Genomic DNA, 25,240 nt, shown 5'->3' with positions numbered 1-25,240 from the left:
GAGTCATCGCCTGCTGGCTGTTCTCCGTCAACCGGTAGGCACCGAAGGAGCTCCGATCTACCTCATGGAGTCCTAGCCAGGAGGGTCGCGGCAGCCTCCACCCTGCCAGCCTCCCACACCTGCGCCTTGTGATTTGATCTGATCGGGTCGAGATGGGGAGCCGGTGAGGGCTGGTCTTCTCCCCGATCCAACCATCCCCCGTGAGGCAGGGGGCATGGACAGGTCGGTGATGGGCGTCCATGTCAAGTCCTTCCTCGGATCGGCGACGGTTGGATTCGGCTGCAGCGGCATGGTGGTTGCGGCGAGTACTACCTTGATTTGAGTCTAAATTGAATTAGGTTGTGCATCCATCGCATGAAGGGTATGACCTCCCGGATCCAGCTTCTTCATCTCCGGCGGCTATGATGGCAATGGATTGCAGCTGCGGACCGGCTGCTGGTTGTGGAGGCCACAAAAAGATCTTCGTGAGGTTCCTTTCTCCCGATCCGGTGGTTGTCTTCGACGGTGTGATGCAATCTACGGATGGCTTGACGCAAAGGGTATGGTTGTGCTGTAGCAGCGGTTGGTTCTAGCCAGCAGGCGCATATAGCTGTTAGAATCGCGGAAAGTGGTGGCCACAACACATGATTAGCTTTGACGAGCACCAGGGTGAAAACCTAGGTTTGACCCAAGTTGGTTATAACTGACAATGGCAACGTTTTTGCGTCGTTTTCTTGTTGAAGGCATTGTTTGGATATGCTTGGACTGGTTCTTCATGTGAAAACCTAAAATCTAGCCTTTGATGGTTGGATGCGGTGATGGCAGTGCTTGATCGTCGCTCCCTTCTTGAGGACGTTGCTATTGAAGAACCTCGTTGTTTTTGTGGTGTCATAAGATGATTGGTGTGGATACGGCCATAACCAAGATGTCGATACAACACGTGGTGAAGTGGTGTAAAAGCAAAAAAAAAGCCTCTTTCCTTTAAATTTGATGGTCAAGATCTATTAGAACATGCTGGGATTCAGTCCGCTTACAGAAAAAAGGTCGCAGACGCCCACCTCTACATTCTGAAAAATATAATGGCTTCTTTCCTTCAAAAAAATAGATAGGTGTTAGAAAAAACAAAGATCAGAAGTCCTCAAGCCCCACATCAAAATAGATTCCAATTCTCAGTTTAGAAAAACAAAAATCCACGCACATAGTAGAAACAGACCTGAAGCCTCACGTGCAAAAACAGGAGTCACAATTTATATTTAGCGCCCTCTCTCTCTGACACTAAAATCTCTTGAGTTCGTTGAGGACAGGAGATCTTCAAGGACTTAACACACCACACGTACAGAAAAAAGTCCTCAATACCCATATCTAAGTTAGCTGCAAACAGAAAAACACCCATCTCTTGGTTCTGTAACAAAAATCATGCCTTCTTTCCTTTAAATTTGATGGTCAAGATCTTTTAGAGGATGTTGCCTCATGAACAATAGTAACCCCACGTACATGAATAGGATTAATCCCAACGGCTTCCTAGGCAGGTTCTCTTTCTTTCCTTTAAGCACTGATTGATGTTGTAAATTCACCTTTAATAATGCTAGAATATCAGGCCGGTATGTGTTCATCATCTTAAGTTTAAATCAATAAAGCACTTTGTTTATCAGCAAAACATACTAGTGATTTGTATACCTATTTCTTATTTTATTGCATGGCTGTCATATAATAAATCTAACATCTTTTTTCTCTGTTATGAATTTGTAAAATAATAATGGCCCATTGATATCAGTCCAAAAATCAATTTCAGACGTGTGTGCATATCAATGTTTTGCTAATTGATGGAACTATAAGGCCAATTTCAGACGTGTGTCCATATATGGATTGACTCATTGGCACAAGTTAACTTTATATGGATGATTCTCTGTGTATTTATCTTAATTGCTAACATAATATCCATAGGATCAAAGAGATATACCATCATGGAGTACATATACTTCCATAGTGTGCCAGCCTTGATGATAATCCACGAGTTAATGATACCTTTTTCAATTGGAAAGAAAAGCTAAACCGTAAAAAAACATTTGGGTATGAATATGAATTTCTATTCCTCTGCTAGGTCCATTGTACATGTGAGCAGCACATGCATAGATTTATGTACTTGCACGCCCCACACACACACCTTAAGGTTCCTATACACTAATACACATTCACATGTTTCCATACTGCTCCATGTCGATTGTAGTCATGGAGGAGCGAGCATGGTCTTTAATTGTTAATTACATAGGAATACTTTTAATTTCACCTCTCACCTAAGACTTATATGTATATGTTACAATTGTATTTGTTCCTACAAGACATTTAACTTATTCAACCAAATGTATTAACTACCCCTACATGTCGATCAAATACTTGGCTTTCTATCAAGCATTTGCATTCTGGTAGATACTTTTGAAATATGTCATAGCAAAAGGCGATCCGAATGATTTTTTTCAGTAATGAAATTTGAGTGTTGTTGAAGTTTTTTTAATTCTTTAGTTACTGTGATTGTTCGCAAAAATTGTGCTGAACGAATCTCTCCACAATTGCAATTTCACTGATCGTGGCATATTGTATTTCAAAATCTTAATACAGTAAAGAAAATTCTTTAATCTCCAACATCATATTTAGGAGGCAGGGACAAGAATATTGCCAGTAACTTTGATTCTTTGAAAGTATGCTTTTAATCTGCTTTGAGAAAGAGGCATGTGCGGCCCCCCTTCTATTCAGTTTCATTTACATACTTAAACCACAAGTATCTAATGTTTTGAGTTTCTAAGATAATTTGAAACAAAGTAGTTTCTAGACCGTGCAGCCCCACGGGTTGACAGCTAGTGATAAGTAATTGGCTGGATCTAGCTAGTTTGGAGATAGTGGATAGAGTGAGAGTGGAAGAACAATTGCAAGAACAAGAGAGAATGGGGAAAGCGAGGAGAAGCAAGGGTTGGGGGTTCTCACTTGGCAATAGCAGCATGCGATACCACAAGCAGCGTGCATTCGCCCGAATGCCGCTACTACATTGTCAACCAGAGGTGTTCGACATATTTGGAACGCCGCCACTATTTTGGGACCAAATATGGGCCCAACCTAAATTATGAGCAGCGTTTGGTTACAGCTGAACGCCACTAGTAGGGACACTGTTGGTAACATTTGGTGTTATAGATCGCCACTAGTACGTTTGTCCCGGTTTCATCCGTGGGACCCCTTAAATGGCGGCGTTCCCATTTTACTAGACGCCACCGTTATGTTATAGTCGTGGCGTTTTTTTTTTTGACAAGCAGGTGTAACCAAACGCTGCTCATTTAATGTTATAGTCGTGGCGTTCAGATTCATTTCAATGCCATTACCATTTTGCATAGCAGTGGAGTTGTGTATTGATTTTTTAGCGCCACTAGCAAAATTACTGCTGTAGGGGTTTTCCTACTAGTAGCAAGGTGGTTCAGTGGTGCTGGCCAGGAGTCGTGGAGGAGGAGGAACGGTGCAAGGCGGAGGTCCTGGAGCAGGTGCAGCGTTGCACGGCAGAAATCCAGGAGGCAGCGCAAGCAGAACTAGGCCCAATCTGGGCCCGATCTGGGCTTTGTGGGCGGCGGAGTCGGACGTGGTTGTCCGCTCGAAGTTGGAGAGCTCGCGCCGCCGGTTACAGGCGGTGCAAGAGGTCCCTCTGTAGTGCTGGAGGTGGATAGTGTACCGAGGCTGCGTTGGTGGACCGTGAGCTATGAGTGCGAGTTGCTACGGTGGTGGCGGTGTGAGCCAACATGCATGAGGTTGCCCCAATCTGGTGGGCAGGGACGGAGGTTTCTGACGATACGGATAAAATTTCTAAAGGTCTCCGGTCAATGCCCATGGGTATCATTTCCCTCCTTAGAGGCGTCGTCGAGGTTTGTCGGCATATTCCTCGCTCTCACTTGGGGTTGGTAGTTGTCTCCCGGCGAAAGCCTAGATTCGAAGCCGTATTGGCGCGATAGCGGCGTCTTTGAAGCCGTTCCTCCGTTCGCTCCTCCGTTGGGAGCACTCCTCCGATGCTCGCCACTGTCCAAGGTTGATCTTGAGCGGCGCAATGAACGCCGTCACCTGTGAGTCCAAGAAGACACCTATCTACATGCCATCTCCTTTTAGGCTCTCAAGGGTGGATGCACCATGAAGGGAGCTCAACGGCTGCTGCTCAACGAGCACTGGAGGTCAGCTGCATCCAAGACCTGGATTTTGTGTCTAATTTCATCATTTGGCATTACACAACGGACTTATGCTTCTTCACCCAGGACCAGGAGGCAACTGGCAGCAACTCATCTGAGCAGCTTAGAGCCACATGCATGGAGTTGTCAAATTACATCGTGCACCTTATCGCAAAGCATAAGCTGGTTGGCAGCTGCGACGTGCTCTACTTAGTCGGCAGGGCTCAAGAAGAGGTGAAATGGTGTCTTGAGTCTTGACACGGGTGGCGGCGGCGTTGATAAGTACCGGTTAATCCTTGAGATGCGTGGTGTGGCTCCAGGTAGTGTTCGTGGGAACGACTGCTATGCTGGACTTGATCAAGCCTGGTCTGTCTACAAGGAATTGCTCAAGATCGATGATGCATATGATAGGTGGGAACTGATGACTGCAGTATGGGTCGAGATGCTTTGCTATGTGGCACACGATTCTGGGGCCAGGTTCCATGCGAAGCATCTAAGCATGGGTGGTGAGTTTGTCACTCATGTTAGGATGCTACTCATAATCTTGGGCCTGCAGTGTCTCACGGATTTGAAGAAAAGGATACCATATGAACCCCCGGGCATGAAATCAAATTCTCTGGCAGAAGTGCCTGGATTTCATTGTCCTTGCATTTTGGTTTTCGAGGTATCATTTACATTCTGTACCTGTTTGCCCACGAGTGTTGTAAACGTGAACAGCGGCCACATTCTGCGTGTTGACACTGTTTTTACGGCTCACTGTAATCCTGCTGTTGGCAGTAGTCTGTTTTTCATCAGTTAGTTCAGTGTAGTTTCAGTTAAGTTGCAGATGAATAAACATGGCCTGTAGCACGAGTTCTGTTGGTGTCTGGACCTAGTCTTCAGGTAGTTTTAGTCGCCGTTGATTGCTTGGTGGATGGCACGTTCAAAAGCATCGATGGCGGCATCATCGGGACACGATCAACGCCGTAGGACTTGGTCTGTCCACGATTTTCTCGTTTTTCAATGTAGGACTGACAGCTCGCATGTGAGTTTGTTAGAGATGCAATAAAAGGGAGAAATCAGAAAAAGCTGCGGCGCAAAATCACTTGTGTCTTGTTTCTCTTCTTGATGCAGCAGGAATTAGCAACACCAGTAGCAGATCAAGAAATCGAAGATGTGCATGTCAAGAACAGAGTAAAGGGGAGTTTATTTCAGTAGTGTCTAGTACAGCGAGTGTGAAATAAGCTCCGCCTTCGTCAGTCTTCATCTCTCTTTGGTGGTGTTATCAAGGTACGTTCCATCACTAACATATCCCCTCTATCCCCATCTAGTTCAACCCCTTCAACATCTTCATAATCATCATATACAGGATCACTTTGCTGTCCAGGATCTTCATCTATTTCTTCCGTCAATCCTTTACCAACGTGGCCGTTGTGCTTTCTGCCATCCATACAAATAAATCATAGCAGTACAACCCTCGATTCGGAGAAAATATCTCTCCATTCATTGTCCACAACTTCTCTATCCAAACGGACCTTCACATTCCTTCTTCCCCTGCGTTTGTTATCATAAGTGTAGGGAAGTCTAGTTGCGGGAAGACATCTGATCTATTCATCTTGAATCATGGCAGTACAACAAACACCAGAAATAGCAAAAAATACATCTACATCATAGACCACCTAGCGACGACTACAAGCAATCAAGCGAGCCGAAGGCGCGCCGCCGTCCTCGCCCTTTCCTCACCGGAGCCGGGCAAAACTTGTTGTAGTAGACTGTCGAGAAGTTGTCGTGCTAAAGTCCCATATGACCAACACACCAATACATCAACCACCACCGATGAAGAGTAACGTAGATCGGTAGGATCCAACATGAAGACACATGAACATAGACGAATGACAAACAGATCCGAGTAAATACACCAAAGCAGATCCTTCAGAGACACATCTCCACACGCCCACCGAAGATGCTAGATGCACCATCGAAACGGGGCTAGGAGGGAAGAACCTTATTCCATCTTCAGGGAGCCACCACCGTCTCCCATTCCTGAGCATGACACAAACCCTAACAAAACTCGAAAACACATCTAAAAACGGAGACCTCCCACCGGCAAGGGCCAGGATCCACCGCGCCTCCATGGCACTAATGCCACCGGAGACGAGACGGACCGCGGCAGCGTCGGTGGGAGGCGGAGGAACCCTAATTTTTGGGGGGAAAGAGCGGCTGCTTGAGGCCCTACGTGCGTCGTCTCGTCTCAAAAATGATCTTGTAGAACAAAAAGAAGTTCATGGCCAAAATAATTGGAACAATCATTTTACCTTTGCTGATTTCACTGGGAGAAACTTGCCCAGCTCTGCCAATATTTTTGCTCACAATTCACAAGATTTTTTGCCTGAGCAAGAAGAGTTGCAAACACAATTTCGTTTTCCGAATTTTTGCCACGATTTTTTCCTTGTTTTCTTCCCTATTTTACTCTGTTTTTTTTTTTGCGGTGGGAGAAAAAAATACCACGTAACACATGTGATAAGCAATTCAAACAATTAAAAAAAAGAACAAGAAAAGAAATGAAAAAGTAAAAATAAATAAATAGTAAAAACCGATGAAAACACATAGAAAATAACGCAGAAAATAAACCACGTGAAAGATTCTAAAACTGGTCCATCAAATCTTTTCAAAACTGCTTCAGAGGCTACAGTATTTGGCCCATCCGCTTAGTGGAGCGCCAGAGACAAAGGCCAGACTACATCACACAATAAGCGAGATATAACCCTGCGCCCTGGGTTACATGGCCTCCTATTGCTCGGTCGCTCGAGGGGGTCATGAAATTAATTTATGGGTACCCCCTTTCTATATGCGTGGCCTATAAGTATAGGTACAAGAAAATAAGATTTTCATTTACTCAGTGTTCTTTACGGATTACATCTTGTATTTCAAAAATGTTAATCATGCATTTGAAAATGTTAAATATAAAATTCACACATATTTGAAAAAATGGCAATCATGTATTTAAAAAATGTTAAACATGAATAAAAAATATTCCTGATGTATTAAGAAAAAGTACAACGTGTATGAAAACGGTAGACGTTAAAGCATATTTTAAATAAAATGTTAACCATGTACAAAAAATGTCCATGACGTATACCAAAGATTTACATTCTGCATGAAGAAAAGGTATACACATTTTGAAAAACAAAAAAAAATATTTGGTTTAAGGAAAGCAAAAAAAATTGAAAGAAAAAAAGAAAACCGACAAAAGAACAAAAAAAACTAGGTAGAACCGAAGAATGAAAAAAAAAGGAAAACCAAGAAAAAAACAAGAATTTTTTTTGAATTATAACGAGCAGAGAGAAAATTCCACTCGCTAAAACTAGTTCTGATGTAACACTATCGATTCTTGTGCAAACGTCATAGGTGTCACAGTCATCGGCGATCATCTTCGTTGTCCAATGATTTCTCGAAAATGTTGTTTTAGTGGGCTCTCCACCTGTAGAGCACCTTGGTGTTTTCATGGTTGCCTTTGCATTATCGCCGCTCTCCGGACCATGATCTATGCACAAACATTGGACGAGCCAGGGTAAATAAAATCTTATTGCGACAACCTCTTGTAGGATCCGGTGTCATACAACAGATGAACACATCTTCCAGACATCTTTCTCGTGTATATCTTGCTTGTATGTTGTTTGATAGGTAGGTTGGCTTTTAGCACAATACAACCCTGGACCCCAGCATTCAAAATGAGGTCAAGTATTTGACAATGTTGATTATGTATATTAAAATATTGAACAAGTATTTGAAAAAATGTTGATCACGTATAAAAAAATGTTGATCAAGCACTGAAAATGTCAGACTAATATTTTTTAAAATGTTGATAATGCACATAAGAATTTAGAACGAAGAACAAAAGGTAGCAAAGAAAAATAAAAATTGAAAACCAAAGAAGAAATAAACACCATAGAAATAAAGAAAAATAAAGATGAGGAAACAAATGCAACAAGAATGAAAAATGGAGAAGAAAAAATAACAGAAAATGAAAAAAAAACGAAAACAAATCTGGAGAAAACCGGCTGCACTCGCTTCAAGTAGACTGCGTCCTTATACATATCATGAATTGTCATGTTGGCTAGTAGCGCTGGGTATCTTCGCAGTGACCAGCGATTGATCCCTCCTGCTCCCATTTTCCTTCTCTTTTTCACATTGACAGTGCACGAAAATTGGGGAGCTCCTATACGCCGCATTTTGCGGCGAATAGCTCACGCGACGCACAGGGCGCGCGCGACTGGCCCGGCCCATTCGCTGTCTCGCGCGGAACGTAAAATTCGCAAAAAAGAATATCAGGCTACTGCTAGGAATTGAACCCATGACCTGCTTCTTACGCGCGCCACGGGCTAGCCACGCTTAAAACAAACGGCCAGCAGCGGCAAAAAATAAAAACCAGTTCTCCAAATTCCAAAAAATAAAACTTGCAACATTTTTTTGAAACGCAAACATTATTAGGGCACTCGAAATTTTTACAAACAAATAGGAAAGAAAACTTTCGTGCAGGACTTTTTTCGAAATTATGAACTATTTTTCATATATGCAAGACATATTTTAAAAAACAATAACGAAAATTGAAAACTGAACATTTTTCAGAATTAAACAATTTTACAGAAACTCAATCATTACTTGACATCACGAATTAATTTTGGAAGCCGAACATTTTTTTAATTTGTGAACAAAATTTGAGAATTATATCACTTTTAGAATATGTGAACAATTTTGGAAAACAGGAACATTTTTTAAAATTCTCATTTTTGTTAAATTTCTGAACAAAAATTAAACAATGTAGAATTGTTTTGAATTGGTGAAAAAAATTTGAAACATGAAAACAAATATTTTTTTGAATTTTCAAAATTTTGCAAAATGGAAAGAATTTTGGAAATCCCATAACATTTTTGGTTTTGTAAAAAAAATGTGGAAATATAAACATTTTTTGAAATGCCCAAACATTTTTAATTTACGAACAAAATTTTAAACTGGTGAACAATTTTTGAATTAGTGAAAAAAATCAGGAAACATGAACATTTTTTAAATTCCAATAAATTTTTAAATTTTTGAACAAAAATTTAAATAGGTGAACAATTTTTGAATTTAGGAACAAACTTTGAAAACTATAGCATTTTTAGGATATGCGAACAATTTTGAAAAACGGGAACATTTTTCAAATTTCCATTTTTTTAATTTGGGAACAAAAACTAAACATGCAATACTTTTTTTGAATTTGTGAACAAAATTTGAAATCTGAACATTTCTTAATATGTGAACAAATTTTGAAAAGAATATATATTTCTGGAATTCGCAAAATGGAATGAATTATTCAAATTCCGGAACCTTTTTCAATTTCTCATTATTCTTAACTAGGAACATTTTTTTGAAATTCCCAAAACATATTTGAATTTGTGAACAACAATTAAACATGTGAACAATTTTGGAATTTATAAAAAAAAATTAAAATGGGAACTTTTGTGAAAACGAATTTTTTTGGTTTGTGAACAAAATTTTAAAAGGTGAACATTTTCTGAATGTCCGAACATTTTCTGGAACGAAGCAAACAAATTTTGAAATTTTGTTTTCTTTCGGAATTTATGAACATAGTTTGAAAACTCAAACATTTTCTATAAACTGAACAAAATTTGAAAATTCGAACATTTTTTAAAAAGAAAATTTGAGAAAGAGAATGAAAAACAAAAAAAATGAAAAAATGTAAAGTAAACAAAGAGAAAAAGGAATAAAGGAGAGAAAGGAAACGAAGAAACCGGGAAAAAAAGAGAAGCAGAATAGAAAAAAAACTCCGGTTTAGGAACCTTCTAGAAGTTTTCCAAAACCGTAAAAAACCAGCTGGGAACTTGGGGAAGGTTCCCAAAACTGGAACGCTGAAACCACTTAAACGGGCCGGCCCAAATCCGAATGATCCGTCGATTGCCTGTGGGGAACAGCGACATCTTGCCGCAGCGAGCGGCGAATAGGTTTTTCCCAAAAATTGGCCGGCCGCAAGACCGAAGCGAGGGCCGCATCATGTTCATTGGTACAGCTCAATCAAATTTATTTGGCCCATGTACATAGTCGGGACGAAGGGCCATATTCATGCGAGCAACTAGTTAACGAGCGCTCCTTCGGGAGCCTCGGAACGATCAGCGTCACTTGGCGCGCTCTCAGCCATTCACCGTGTGTCGCGCTCTGAGCGCTTCCTCCGGATTTTATTTTATTTATTTTTCTGCACGCGTTTTCGGCTTTATAAACGATTTTCTTTCAGTTTTTTTTGACGTTTTGGTTTTCCACCGATCTTTCTTAGCTTTTTGATCAAAAAAATTCGTGCGAAGAAACGCATTTTCTATTTTTTTTTTCCTTTTTTGAGAGTCATGGTTTTGCTTCCGCGAGAGGCACGGTTGTGCTTTCGCGAAAGTCACGGCCGTGTCTCTCGGAAACGAAAAAAACGCGTTTTCTTCTTTTTCCTTTCGTGAGAGTCACGGTTTTGCTTCCACGAGAGGCACGGTTGTGCTTTCGCAAGAGTCACGGCCGTGCCTCTAAAAAAAACACGTTTTTTTCCTTTCGCGAGTGTCACGGTTTTGCTTCCGCGAGATACACAGTTGTGCTTTCGTGAGTGTCACGGCCGTGCCTCCTCGAAAATGGAAAAAACGCGTTTTCTTTTTTTTTTCTTATGCGAGAGTCACGGTTTTGCTTCCGTGAGAGGCATGGTTGTGATTTCGTGAGAGGCGCGGGCGTGCCTCTTTCAGAAAAGGGAAAAACCCGTGCTCCCGGTTCGGTTTTTTCGTTCGTTTTTTCTATGAAAAAAGTTCACCAAAACCTATCAACATGGAATATAGTTTTGAAGATCTCGACGCGAGGAATTCAAATGTGAAAGCGGTTTGAGATTTGGACGCACGGTTTGAGAGATAAAACGTTTTGAATAAACGGATTTACGAAAAAAGGAAAAACTCTCAGGTTGCGACAAGTGGACGCACTGCATGTACGCCACTTGTCGCAACCTGAGGAGTTGGGATGATCTTTGCAACAAGTGCTCTTCAACTAGTGATTTCGCATATTCATACATTGGCACATCGTGAGATTCTGTGTATGTTGGCCCGTATTGCCAGGTAAAGCAATTCGGCCCAGATCTTAAAGGCAGATTGGATAGACTCATCGATGGAGAATAACTCTTGGCTGGACGGGCTGTCCCTACCATAAATAGCCTCATCGATGGAGAATTTTAGATGGAAGCTGACGGAGCCTCAGACGAAGACGATGGATAAGAAGACGACGGAGCCTGAGAAGAAGACGATGGAACGTATGACTGACGTCGCCGCCAAGGGCTTCATGGTCGCCATGGAGGAAGTGACGGACTTGCGCGCGGCTGCCGGCGGCCATTCCCGTTCCCAGGGTTTGCACGGCATCATGGTGAAGCTCCACAGCCGGATCCACACCGATCTGTGCCACAAGTGCTACGTCGTGCTGGACGCCGGCTTCCTCGCCTAACGCGCTGCGCTTGAAGAAGAGTGGAGCAAGGCCGCCGGCGCCTACGATCAGCTGCCCGTTTTGTAGTTTCGTCATCTTCCTCCAAGAACTCCACAGACGTGATTTCATATGTTTGTTAGCAAATTGTGAGCGCAGCAAATTTAGCTAGAGTATCGTTCTAGGAAAGTTAGCTAAAAGTTCGTACGTACATGGGTATATGTTGTATTTATCTGAGCCACTACGTATTTTGTTTCCCATCATTCATGGGCTTCATCCCGTGGACTGCTACTATAGTGCTAACTAGTTACTACTCCCTCCGTTCTAAAATAGATGACTCAACTTTAATACAAAGTTAATACAAAGTTAGGTCATCTATTTTGGAACGGAGGGAGTAGAAATCAAGAACGTACTGGAGGAAAAGTGTGAAGGATGGAGAAAACAAATCACGTGCTCACCTCTTTCCCCGTAAGTGTCTCGCGAGCAGTTGAGCGAGGTTCTCCAAGTTGAGATGCTCCAAGTTTTGGTTCTCATGTTCTTGGCCTGCAGGGAGGACTTCCTTGAGTATCTTCCTGAGAACCTCATCTGCATCTTTCGCTGCCGCTGTAACCCTGGCCCGAAGAGCGTAATCCAGCGACGTGTTCGTGTAGACTAGCTTGGCAAGAAGAGTCTTACCTAGACCACTGAAGCCAACGACGGAGATCACCTTCCGCCTCCCCTCCGATGGCATGCTGCCTGGTAGCGTTACAAGATGTAGAAGCTCACCCAGGGGTTCGTCCAAGCCCATGGGTTGGGCGACATGCGGATCTTGAGGTTTCTGGGAGGCCGTCTCTCCCGATGAGGAGTGCTTGTCGAGTCGATCGCAGAGATCTTCTACTTGTTTCTTGTATGCTTCGATATTCTTTTCAAACTTCTTGGAGTCTGCACTCTTATTTATGAAGAAGCGCTGTATGCAATCCCGCGTGTTTTGACTCACTTCTCTTGCTTCATGCTTCAAGGCAACATCACCCTTGAACTTGGCGTGTTCGAGGGCAGCTTCCAGTCGGTTACTCCCGCTTCTAATAGCTTGGATGTTTATATCGTTGGCAGTCCTCGTATGGATCGTAGCTTCTCTGTTGTGCCAGAGCATCGGCAACAAGGTATTCAGGCCCGAGGCAAGCAAAACGACCTCCATCTCTCTTGATTCACTTAGTCGACCTCCATGTGCATGGCTAATTGGATTGGCTGTGGCTGGTGGTGAATGGGTTCATATCAAAACATTGGTTCATACTTCATACAGCAGGTAGCCGCTTACCGACCCCATGACTAAAATATGGGCCATCTATAGGAGTAACTCCAATTCAAAAGATAGTGATGTCCTGGATATTTAATTTCTTAACTCAAACTTTGACCACCGATTTTGCAGAACATATTTGGATAAGAGACTCCAAAACAATTAATGCGAACAGATTTGTCTTGAGAATAATGTTAAAATTCCATTTGGCCATTCTCCTTTTAAACATGAAGGGAAATAAACATGAGTATAAGTTCTTGTGTAAAAGAACATAGCTAGATTAATTTTTTTGGAATAGGAGGTTCAAACCCCAGGTCTCTGCATCAATCGATGCATACAACCATTTTTATTAGTTTTTCAACAAAGGTCTAGCAAAAAAATACATTAAGCCATCTGAAGCCATCACTCACACTTACAAACTCGACAACGTGGAGAGCTCTCACTCCTCATATCTAAAACTGGTGTCGTCGTCGATCCATCCGCATAACGTATCGGAACCTACAACTGATGCTGTAAACCTAAAGCGTACATCACATGCACACTTTTTAGAAGCCGTCATCATCATTGAACCGCTGATCCATCTTCGGAAAAGAGATCCGCATCATCTTAGCCAGTCCGGCCATCCTTGGACTATACCACGTCGCCCAACGGCACCACCTCCCGGCGTGCAAACTGTTGAGCACATCGCGGTCGCCGCCGGTACACCGCAGCACCATGCCGCCAAGTACTACCAGGCCAACCTAGCTTGAAGTTTCTGAAAGATCTATAGTGCGTAGCACTTGTCGAACATGCATGACACAACGTAGTACCTGCTGGCCAGGCATGACTAGCTAGATGATAAAACGAAACAAGTATTACCATTGCATTTGTCTCATAAGGGCCACACGTACGTACTGGTGGGACTAATCTGCGAATGTGAGGTAGGAGTGTAATTTGCAAAAAGAAAGAGGGATAACAGCGTAATGTTAGCTTATTAGTGGTAATTTTGGTGAAGATGAGGTGCTTTTTGTGATATGACTGAAATTTTCTGGGGTTAGATGTACTAGTCATTGGAACTGCCTTAGCAAAGCACATGTTCATTCATCAAGATAAGTCCGGACGCACAGCCGGGTAAGACTCTCTTTGTTCCCTCTATCTACTTTTCTTTTTATATATCAGGTCCATTTTTTGAGGCATATTCCCTAGCTACTTTCTGGTTTCAGTCAAATCGAAGATGGAGGATGCTGATTCTTCCTCTACTTCGCTTGGGGTGGCCATGGATTCTGCTGTTACTGCTTCGCTGGGCCCTGTAGGTCCCCTCCTCCGGCAACTCCGCTCGCTTACCACTTTAGCCAACGGGGTTAGCGAGGATGAGATTCGGAGGCTCACAGAGCATCTAGATGGATTATGCATATCCCTGATGCGTCACTCAGAGTTGGAGGCGGAGGAACCTCTGAGCTCCAGGGCCAAGTCCCTTTTTCGATAAAGGGTGGACTTTATTGGCTCAAAATGAAGCATCAAGAGGATACAAACACAATGAGAATACACCTGGCCTCTGCATAGCTAGGATGCACACAGCCAACACCAACGCACGCACACAAACACGCTTGAAAATAGCAAAGTCATATAAGACCAAAACTATGTGTAGGCGAGGAAAAAGAAAAAATGCCTCAAAGTGATCAGATCCGCGATCGGCAAGCTATAACAATGACCATATCTGCACCGACAATCTCATGACACCACGCGGACGACGAGGTTCTTTAACAGCAATGCCTTCAGGAAGGGAGCGACACTCAAGTGTCGCCGTCACCGGATCCAAGCACCCAAGGCTAGAATCTAGGTTTTCACCTTGAAGAATCAGTCCGAGCATTCCGAACAATGCCTTCAACAAGGTAATGATGTAAAACATCGCCATTGCTAGGTATACCCAACTCGGGCCAGACCTAGGCTTTCACCCCGGAGCTCGAGACCGGGTGCTCAAGTAGCACCATCATCGAAGTCATTCATGGTTGTCACCACCACTTTTCCACGATCCCAGCAGCTACATGTGATGTGACCATCGCCGCCGCGCAACCATCCCTCTGCATCAAGACTTTGTCCATAGATTGCATCTTGCCGCCGAAGTCAACCACTAGATCTGTAGAGATGAAACTCACAAAAAGATCTTTTGATGGCAACTGCAATCAGCAAGGCATGAGCTGCAGCTAGTCAACGGCCGTCTCTGGACGCATGTGCACATCTCAAGCGGCCATTGTATGCAGCATCCATGCACCAGCCCCCACCAGCCCCGTATGCTTGTCTTGATCGTACTCCTAGCCATGGACACCAAACCAGATCGGAGGACCAGAATTACCGGCTAGCAACCAGATCGGGAGGCACCAAGCCATGGACATGATCCAGACTAGAAGGCCGGCAATCACCAGCGAACTGAGATCGGGAGGCCGGCAACGCACAGCCAAGTCCTGGATGAGCGAGGTCCGGGAACTATGTTATGACACCAAGAACTACTTGGACGATGCCCAGTTTTTGTCAAACCAAGATGATGATGCCCAACACACTACAGAAGAGAAGCAAAAAATTGCCCTGCTCAAATTCAAGGCACTTAATGATCGGGAAAATCGTGCGAGCAAAAGACACCAGATGTATACAATTGATCCGCAGAAGATCAACAAGACCACTAAGCTTCTGTCCACGGGTCGTCAGCTCCCAGTTCTACATCCACAACTGATTGACCGCTACCGGATGGATAAGCTTGCCGCCTTGCTGGGCAAGGACGAGGGGAAGCAACTCAAGGTTGTAGCTCTGGTTGGACTTGAGGGTGTCAGTAAGACCACACTCGCCAAGAGGATATACCACCAGCTCCTGGTCCAGAGAGGCGGGCAGTTCGAGTGCGGGGCATTTGTGCGGGTGTCTCCCAACCCGGACATGAGGAGGCTTCTAACAAGCGTATCACACAGATTCAATCGGCCCCGGGCTTTCATTCCTATTCTTGTGAGGGTGTATCTCAGCCTGCTTGCTGCTTGGATGCGCAGGCCCTCATCACAAATATCAAAGATTATCTGCGACACAAAAGGTATTTACGTCTCCTCACAAACTGTGATGATCATTTCAGTTCATATACTATAAAACTATGCATGCTTCTTTTGCTACTCCGCAGCTATCTGGTTCTCTTTCAATTAGGGTTCACAATACCATACACCAGCCGGTAACAGTATCTATCGGACCCCTGGTAGAGAAGAACACTCGACTGTATGTATTTGTCGGTGTTGCTCTCACAAATATAGTTTGCACAAATTTTGATCAAAATCTGGCAAATTTCTAAATTTGTTCAATTAGTTTCAGGCGCTATTTTGACCAGTAGCTAGCCGGTATTTTTCTCCGACAGGGAAGACAGATCTTGCGTTCAGTTCGTTGGCAATAGGTTTTTGTGGCGTGCAAAGGAATCATCCTAGACTTACGCACTATGGGCACTACATGTCCTAATCTAATTCGGCCGCTCCCCCTGAAATTCATGCGTGGGTCCAATCTCCTTTTTTTGGGTCCCTAATAACTACCCAACTCATCCTCGGTAAATCCCCCCAGATTTGTTAAGATTGTTAAAAAAGGATTTGTGAAGATTGATTGTAATCTCTCTTATGTGATTCCTACCTTATCTCTTGTCCTCCAAGTCTTTGTGATTTAAAGAGTAAATAGCAAAAAAACTTTCATAATTGAGGTTAGGGTTCTATAAATCTACTGTATTTTAATTGGTAGTTCTATAAAAAACTACCAATTCGCATTAGTGACCGATAGGGACAAAATTAACCCCAATTATGACAAGGAGAACCAACTCGTAAGGCTGCTATGCGTCAACCGACTAAGTTTGGGGGAAATCAGTCGGCTTGACAACTGTTTGATTGTGCACTGCAAGCTGTCTGATCAGGCCCCTCCTCATCTTCTCTGTCGTGGCGCAATTCCCCTTGCAGCAGCCGATACAACACCAGTCATTCCCCATGCAAACCAATGCAGCTTTCGTCGCCGATGAGATCCATGTGTTGCAGCACCATGCACACTGCATTGCAACTCCGCCGCCGGCGAGGATCCACGGGTCACAGCTACACCACCGGTGAGATCCGACAGTCACAACACTACACGGGTTGCATTGCAGCTTCAGTGTTGGTGAGATCCGAGAGTCGCATCACTATACATGTTGCATTGCAGCTCTACCATCGGCATGCGCACTACGTTGCAGCTTCCGCCATCGGAGAGGTCCGCGGGTCGCAACACCAAGCATGTTGCATTGCAGCTCCACGGCCAGCGAGATCCATGGGTCACAGCAACACGCGGGTTAAATTGGATCTCTGTCGCTGCCGCACACACTATGCATGTTATGTTGCAACTTCCGATGCCATCGAGATCCGCGCGTCGCAGCACCACAAGGGTTGAATTGCATCTCTGTCGTCGGTGCACACACCATGCGTGCTACCTCGAAGCTTCCGCCACCAGCAAGATCACGGATCGCAGCACCACACGGATTAAACTGCATCTCTGTCATTGACGCACACATGATGCATTTTGTGTTGCAGCTTCCGCCAACAGCGAGATTTGCGGGTCACAGCACTACGTATGTTGCATTGCAGTTCCAGCACCGCAACATCGATGACAGTGCCCTCCACGCAGTATGGCCACACCTCCTCGAACTCTAGCTTGCATCATGGAAGCTCCCCTCCACAAACACCGCTCCCAACGTAATCGCTACTTGAATGGTTAGGGATGCAATAGTGGTGATTGCATGTTGTCCTTTAGCTTGCAGCAACAACGGCTGTTGTAGTGGGGATGCGCAACAACGGTCCTAGTGATTTGAAACAGTGGTGGTCAGCCATGGAGCAAGGCATCTCTTCCCCTTATTGGTAAATTGGGAGAGATCGGATGGGAAAGCGATAGGAGGAATAGGAGCGAAAGGGACGAGACAAGGTTGAGGATGGAGAGCGGCGGAAGGCTCTACTTGGCACATGTCGTGTCAGAGAGGTGGTTGACATGAGAGACGCCAATGCAACACTATCAAACCCAAATCGGCTCTACTTGGCACATGTCGTGTCAGAGAGGTGGTTGACATGAGAGACGCCAATGCAACACTATCAAACCCAAATCATACTAATCGCGGGGAGGTTTGCGCCAACCTGAGAATTAGTCGGCCAAAATAAAGTGCTTTCCCACTCGTAAGCGCTGACGTGTCACAATAGTCAACTTTGTTAGATTGACCGGCGCCTTGCGCGTTATGACATGTGGGACCCACATGCCAGTTTCTAAAAACCTAAACTAGTTTTTCACAAATCCCCAATTCCAGGTCGAGCTCGAGCTCTAGCGACCCGATCTTCGGCATGGACATTGGGGGCTGGGGGAGCGTCTTCTATGCATTGGTGATCGCCGCTAATGCACGCCCTACCTGGCCATCCCCGATGCCTCCACGTTATGGCTTCTCCACGCGGTCGCCCACGCAATCTCGATGGCCCACGAACCGCCCTTGGGTAGTCTAGAATGCTAGAGCGAGTGTGGCATCGGCGCTGCCGGTGATAGCCTCGGGTACTGGTTTGAGCTCCTTCCGGCGTCCCTTCCTCTGACTATGGTCGCTTCACCATCGACCTATGGTAGTGCAACCCTTCGAATGGAGCTGGTCGCGAGGGTGCAGCCCAGGCGGAAGAGGTGCCTTTAGCGGCGGATATGGATTGTGGCCCTTTGGTAGCCACCACAGGTTTGTGATGTCGGCAACAGTGTAGCCGGCCAACGGTGGAGGTGGGAATGCCGCACGTAGGGTGCATGGAGGACGCGACGGTGTTCATGCCGCTGGCACCGACCATGGACCTGAGCATGGACGCATGAATACTCTTGGTGCACTGCTCCCTTAGCGGTTCTTGGAGAGGATGCGAGCAAGGGATGGTGGCCGCGACGGTTGTCAGAAAAGGTGGCTCCACCCCGTCACCCCTAGTGTCTCCTCTGCTTGGTTGGCGAATGTCGGGTGGAAGCCGACATTTCATGCGGAATTCAAATGTGTGTCGCCGCGAGCCATGTCACGTGGGCTAAGAAGCTCGGTCGCATCCTGGTCGGGGCGGAGCACCCATCTTCTCCGACAATGGTGCAGCGCTGACGATTGACCCTTTTTGGGGGGCAAAGGATGGTTGACTCTCATAAAGCTTTTGATCTTAGTCGGAGGTCGTTCCATAGGGCCAGATTCCGACTGCTCTTGATAGGCATTCTAGAACCTTCGGGAGAAGACTCCTACTGATGCAAAAACAACCATATTTGGAGTGTTTGGAGGGCACTTTCTTTTAGCTTCCTTTGCATGGCTCTTCAAGAGAACTGAGGATGTGGTTATAGGATGTAAGAAGCGAATGTGGTTCCACTCTAAATATATACTGCTACCGCGTTTCGCCCAACCACATAGGAATTTCCTTGTAGCACGTATTTCCAAATTCCATCTTTGAATAGACATTTGTGCAATGGCGGGCCTCTCACATACATTCTTAATAATGTCTGCAAAGACATCCTACCGTAACCATCCCAATTCAAATTTGAATGGACAACGAGCAGTGAGGGAGCTAGGAAAAATTGAATCAAGAATTACTGGTGCATGGTCCAAAAGTGTCTCAATACGCTCTAGGCCAATCCGTTACCTGAGGAAATTTAAATTCCCATTCGGTATCCAAGCGTGCCCGATCAAGTTTCTCGTATGTCGTCACGGGACGATTATTAGCCCAAGTGTACTAGCTTCTAGTAGATTCAAACTGCCAATCACAACGTGAATAAGGCATGTGAGTGTCAAAAGCGGTAGTTATTTTTCTCTTCCTCCTACCACATGATACTAAAAGCCCCATGCCCCATCATGAACCGGTCAAGACATCGAGGATACATACAAACAAATTAATAGAAAATGTATATTTACTTGTATTGTTTTTGTCTTATGGGAGTTCCCCAATTTTTTGCAGGTACATACTCATAATTGATGGTTTATGGAGTACTTCAGTATGGGATATTATTAGGCGTGCATTTCCTGATGGTGATTGTCACAGCAGAATAATAACAACCACCCAGTTTGGGAGCGTAGCATCAGTATGCTGCAATTATCAGTCAAGGTATAAATTTGAGATGGAACCTCTCAAGTATGATCAGTCACAAAAATTATTTTTCAGTATGGTGTTTGGCTCTGAAGATAAAGTCAGTTTTCCAGAGGGCTTCGGAGAAGTTTCATCTGAGATTATTGAGACATCTGGTGGTTTACCGTTATCAATGGTAAATATAGCCAGCTTGTTGAGAACAGAAGAAAGCGAAATAAGCCTCCAGCAATGGAAGGATATTCGAGATTCTTTACCTCCCACTTTGAGGAGAAATCCTACTTCCCAAGGGATAAAAGAAGTTCTAAACCATATCTACAATTATCTTTCCCCTGAACTGAAGACATGCTTGCTATATCTTGCTGTGTATCCAGAGGGCTACACCAGCAATAAGGATGACTTGGTGAAGCAATGGGTAACTGAAGGCTTTACAGGGGAAGGACAAAACAACGAGGAAGTTGCACGGGAGTATTTTAATGAGCTTGTCAGTAGAGGAATGATCCAACCTGTAGATATCAATTACCATGGGGTGCTGTCATGTACACTTCACCACATGGTACACGATCTTATTGTGAAGAAATCCATGGAGGGAAACTTCATCATTTGTGTGGATAATTTTCAGTCAGTTATATGGCTTCCTAACAAAGTCCGTCGACTGTCTGTGCAATTTGGTGGTGCGAGGAGCACACGGATACCGACGGGAATCATGCTGTCCGAAGTTCAATCACTTGCATTTTTTGGATTCGATGGGTGCGTTGATTTCGTTAAGGAGTGCAAGCTTCTTCGAGTTTTAATTCTCCATTTGTGGGCTGATCAAGATAAGGTGCCTTTTGACCTCTCTGGAATTATTAGTAAATTACTTCCACTGAGATATGTGAAGATTTCGTGTAATATCTCCGTCAAACTTCCAGCCAAGATTCAAGATCTGCAATTCCTCGAGACACTGGAAGTTGATACACCACACCAGTAGTTGCCATTCCATCGGATATTGGAGGACTCAGCAGACTCTCCAGTCTAAAGATTGCACTTAGAGAGCTATCGAGGGAAGAAATGTGTATCCTCCAAAAATTGCCAGCCCTCACTGCTCTTTCGCTGCATGTGTGGAATCTCAACCTATGTTTCATTGGCCGCGGAGCAGATCATTATATATTGTGCCAATCGGCATGGAGCACCTGTCATGCCTTGAAGAAATCACCGCAGATATTTGGGGTGCAAATGCCGATGTAGGATCTACATTCAGAACCGCAATTAGCTGTCATCCAAACAATCCTAGAATCTACAAGCAGTTGGTCGATCCTGTTTTTCATGGTGACGCAACCACAAGTGAGGGGACAATAATCAAAGTGGAAGATGAGAGGAAACAAGCTGATGATATCAGGTACTACAAATTAACCATTCTGAAAACTCTTTCTCCTCCGATACCTTCCGAGTCCCATACTATCTTCCGTGTGCTCTTGTACTACAATTATTTTTTGTAACGACCCTACATGTTTGTCAAAATCAGGATGTCTGCATTCCCCCGGTCAAAAAGGATGTCTACATCACTGGAATCCTCTTCGCGTGTGCCTGTGCAAGGTAATCATAATTCATTTTGTAGTTCATTCCTATTTCTCAAAGCATGCATTTATTTTCTTGTAGCATTTTTCTGCTTTCCTATTTGGGACCTTGTGCTTCTTTTTTCTCATGCTCGTAGCCAAACTAATGATTATGTTTACCAATAATGATGCTCATTTTACAAAAAAAAAATGCATCGTGTTTTTTGAACGTGTGTATGTTTCCTTGATTCTGAGTGTTGTTCATGTTTCTGGTTGATGAAAGATTTTGTTGAATTGATTATGCAGGTGTTAACAAAAAGCTTAAAATGGAGATAGAAACTGACTGTATTGAAGTTAAGGCAGAGACATTCACCTACGGTTGTGAAGACATGGCCCATAGGATGTCAAAACTGAAAATAGAAACTGAGAATGTTGATGATAAGCTAGAGACAAAGTTTGGTATTCTAGAAGAGATGGACATCGAACACTACACAGCATCATCTCCTATGAAGACTGAAAGTATTGACGATAAGCTACAGACAAAATTTGATACCCTAGAAGATAAGGACATCGAGCACTGGATGCTATCATCTCCTATGAGTAACCGCACTGACATGAACTGGAAGCCTGCTGGACGAGAAGACGAGAAAAAACTAGCTGGTACCAGGTACAAATCATTCATTCTTCCGAAAATAAATATGGCCTCCTCATCGTCCTTCTCCTCGTTTACTTCAATGTTTCAGTTTCTAACATGTCATCCTATATGCTCCTGCTCGTGCCACCATGATTTTAATGTTTCTTATAAGTTGTTTAATGAAGCTAAATAATTGTTGTTATCAGGATGTGTACCTCACCAGGGTCCTCTTCACGTCTGCCTGATTCAGGTAACCATATTATTTCCCTTTCCTTCCAACCGAATGTTGTTTCCTGTCAAAATTGACAGCCATTGTGCACAAAATATTCCATTAGTCTACTTTCACCTATTTGCTGTTGTCTTTCTTCTTCGGCAAACCACTGCCAGTGCAAATCTGAATACTTTTGTTCATAACCGCCGGATCTCGAATGGATGGTTCAAATAATAGGCATGGCAACTCCTCTAGCCACTTAAACTTCGGCTGAACGATTTGTATGCGTTGAGAGTTTAAGCCTAGTAGAGGACTTCAATTTGTGGAAATTATAAGATGACTAATATTGTTGTTGTATTGATCTAACCCTCGTATGGGTTATATATAGAAGTACATGAGAGGTAGAGGCTTGTACACGAGGCAAGTTACACGTGGTTTAAACATATTCTATCTCTAACTCCTTATCTCTAACTTAAACTCAATTATACTTCTAACATCCCCCCTCAGTCGTAGCGGGAGTGAAGCAGACGATTGCGACTGGATTTGAATTCTTGCGCTTCCGTCGTCTTCTCCGCTGCACCATCATCAACTGCGTCTCTGATGGCTGATGGGCGACACCTAGGGTGGTGACTGCGTCCCCTTCTGGTGCCTTTCCTGTCTTTTCCTCTATTCCCTCCCGCAATCACATCGGGAGTGTCATGGACGCAAGTGACGAGGCGGACGATGTTGACTAGAGTTGTTGCCGGTGAGTAGCTGTAGAGGTAGCCATGCATGTCAATGTTGACATAGCTGATCATAATGTAGCCGTGGTCGAGGTAGTCGTGGACGATGATGTAGTCGTCATGGATGATGAAGCCGCACAAAGCCGGAGGCTAAAAAAAGCGCTACATTGTAGATAACGAAGCTGCATTCGCAGACGATGCACCTTGCGGATATCAGAGGGTGCCGTCGGCGATGAGTCCACAGGTTTTGCCAGGACCGGAGGAAACTCATCAAGCACACATCGGTTTTGCCAGTGTGGCCGTGTAGGGATCATCACTATGGTGATGCCATGTTGATGCAGTATCACCGTCATGGATGACGCGGTCGATACCATCATCATGGCGCGGTCATTGCCGTCGTGGAGGACGCTAGTCCATCTTATGGACATGGTGGCGGAGTTGTGTTGACGATGATGGTGATGAAGACCACGTTGGAAAAGACCTTGGCGATGAAGTGTCGGCGATGGAGTTGCAGCAGCGTGTCGACGATGATGAGTCGCTTGAATGTGTCCCTCCGCGACGACGAAGTATCGATGTCATGTTGTGTTGAAGAAGTATGTTGGCTCATAGCCCAGCATAGTCGTACAGCTCGATGACGTCGATGTAGCGTGCTCGGTACGCCTGTGGCTAATGTTGGTGTGGTGCCCTCCCGTGATCGAGGCACCGGTTCGTCGGGTTGGTCGTCGTCTGGTCCATGTGGTCTTGGAGTTGTGCAGATCTGCATATTGTTGTTGTATTGATCTGACCCTCGTATGGGGTATATATAGAAGTACATGAGAGGTAGAGCCTTGGAGTACAAGACAAGTTACACGTGGTTTAAACATATTCTATTTCTAACTCTTTATCTCTAACTTAAACCCAATTATACTTCTAACACAATTGTCTAGTTATGGGCTTATATTGTATGAGTTGAACGCTCTGAATGTTTTTGTTCGTATTCATTAGTCCAAAGGCTTTTTTACAGTGTTGACTCCCCCCATGAGTTGGCTAGGGATTTGTGCATATTTAGGGGCTTATATTGTTAGTTCTTTTTTGAGGAATATTATGATGATAGCTCGCTGAATTGACATTGCAGGTGCTGACAAGATGTCAAAAGTGAAGACAGGAACTGGCTATATTGAAAATAAGGCAGAGACACACTCTAATTATATTGAAGACATGGTTGTCGAACCCCAGATGACAACCAGTGGCATCTGTGAGTTTGTCAAACTATTTCAGTGGGCCAAATCTGCTAGTTCCTCTCAATATTCTGTATTGATTGGTTCAAGGGAGCAAGAACTTCAGGGTGAAGTATTGGAGTTGGAGCAACGCCTAAAAGGTCTTAGGGACACTCTGCCCAAAATGTACGCCCTCCTTGATCGAGCAGAGTGAAGTAGCCACGAAGATTATGTGGTTGAGCTCCTTCCAAATTTGAAGGATGCAGTGTATGATGCCGAAGACCTTCTTGATGAGTTCAATTGGTACGAGCTGAAGGTGACAGTGGAGGGAAATGCGAACCAACATCCTTTCAATGATTTTTTAAACGATGTCATTAAAGGCAGCTACAACGAGAAAGTGCAATGTATCCAAGATAAGCTTGACAATCTTTCGAATCAGCTGGAGAAGATGGGCTTACATGAAGTTAGACAACGGTTTGACAAATCAGTCAGGCTAGGGACCACCTGTTTGCTAAACGAGACAAAACTATTTGGCCGCGACAAGGATATGAAGCAGCTTATGGGGATGCTTAGCAAACCTAGAAATAGTACCGGTGCCCAGTCGAAAAACAATGATGATGATGAATCAAAAATAACAGGTCTTTATGTTTTGCCAATCGTTGGAAGTGGGGGTATTGGTAAGACCTGTTTGGCCCAACATGTTTGCAATCATCCACATATAAGGTCTCACTTCAACCTAATAATTTGGATCTGCGTGTCGGATGACTTTGATGTTATGAGGTTGACTAAGCAGGCCTTGGAATCCTGCTCGGGAGAAATGCCAACATCAGATGACTTGAATATTCTTCAGCATGCTCTTTCTGAACACGTGAGGGACAAAAAGGTCTTGATTATCCTTGATGACCTGTGGGGTGATGCTTTCAAGGAACACAATAAGTATTGGAATATATTTTGTGCACCTTTAAA

At 44.2% G+C, this 25,240-nt stretch overlaps 1 long non-coding RNA gene across 1 annotated transcript; it reads left to right on the top strand.

Annotated features, from left to right (window-relative positions):
• Nucleotides 1-5,256: 5,256 nt before the first annotated feature.
• LOC123059729 (uncharacterized) lies at nt 5,257-11,893 on the top strand. Its single transcript, XR_006427537.1, has 2 exons — nt 5,257-5,441; nt 11,282-11,893. It is a non-coding gene; the product is annotated as an uncharacterized lncRNA (long non-coding RNA).
• The last annotated feature ends 13,347 nt before the right edge of the window (nt 11,894-25,240 follow it).

The sequence above is a fragment of the Triticum aestivum genome, chromosome 3A (assembly GCF_018294505.1).
Source record: "Triticum aestivum cultivar Chinese Spring chromosome 3A, IWGSC CS RefSeq v2.1, whole genome shotgun sequence".
Taxonomy (NCBI): domain Eukaryota; kingdom Viridiplantae; phylum Streptophyta; class Magnoliopsida; order Poales; family Poaceae; genus Triticum; species Triticum aestivum.
The sequence above is the reverse complement of the archived record's forward strand: the minus strand, read 5'-3'. Positions and strand labels throughout refer to the sequence as shown.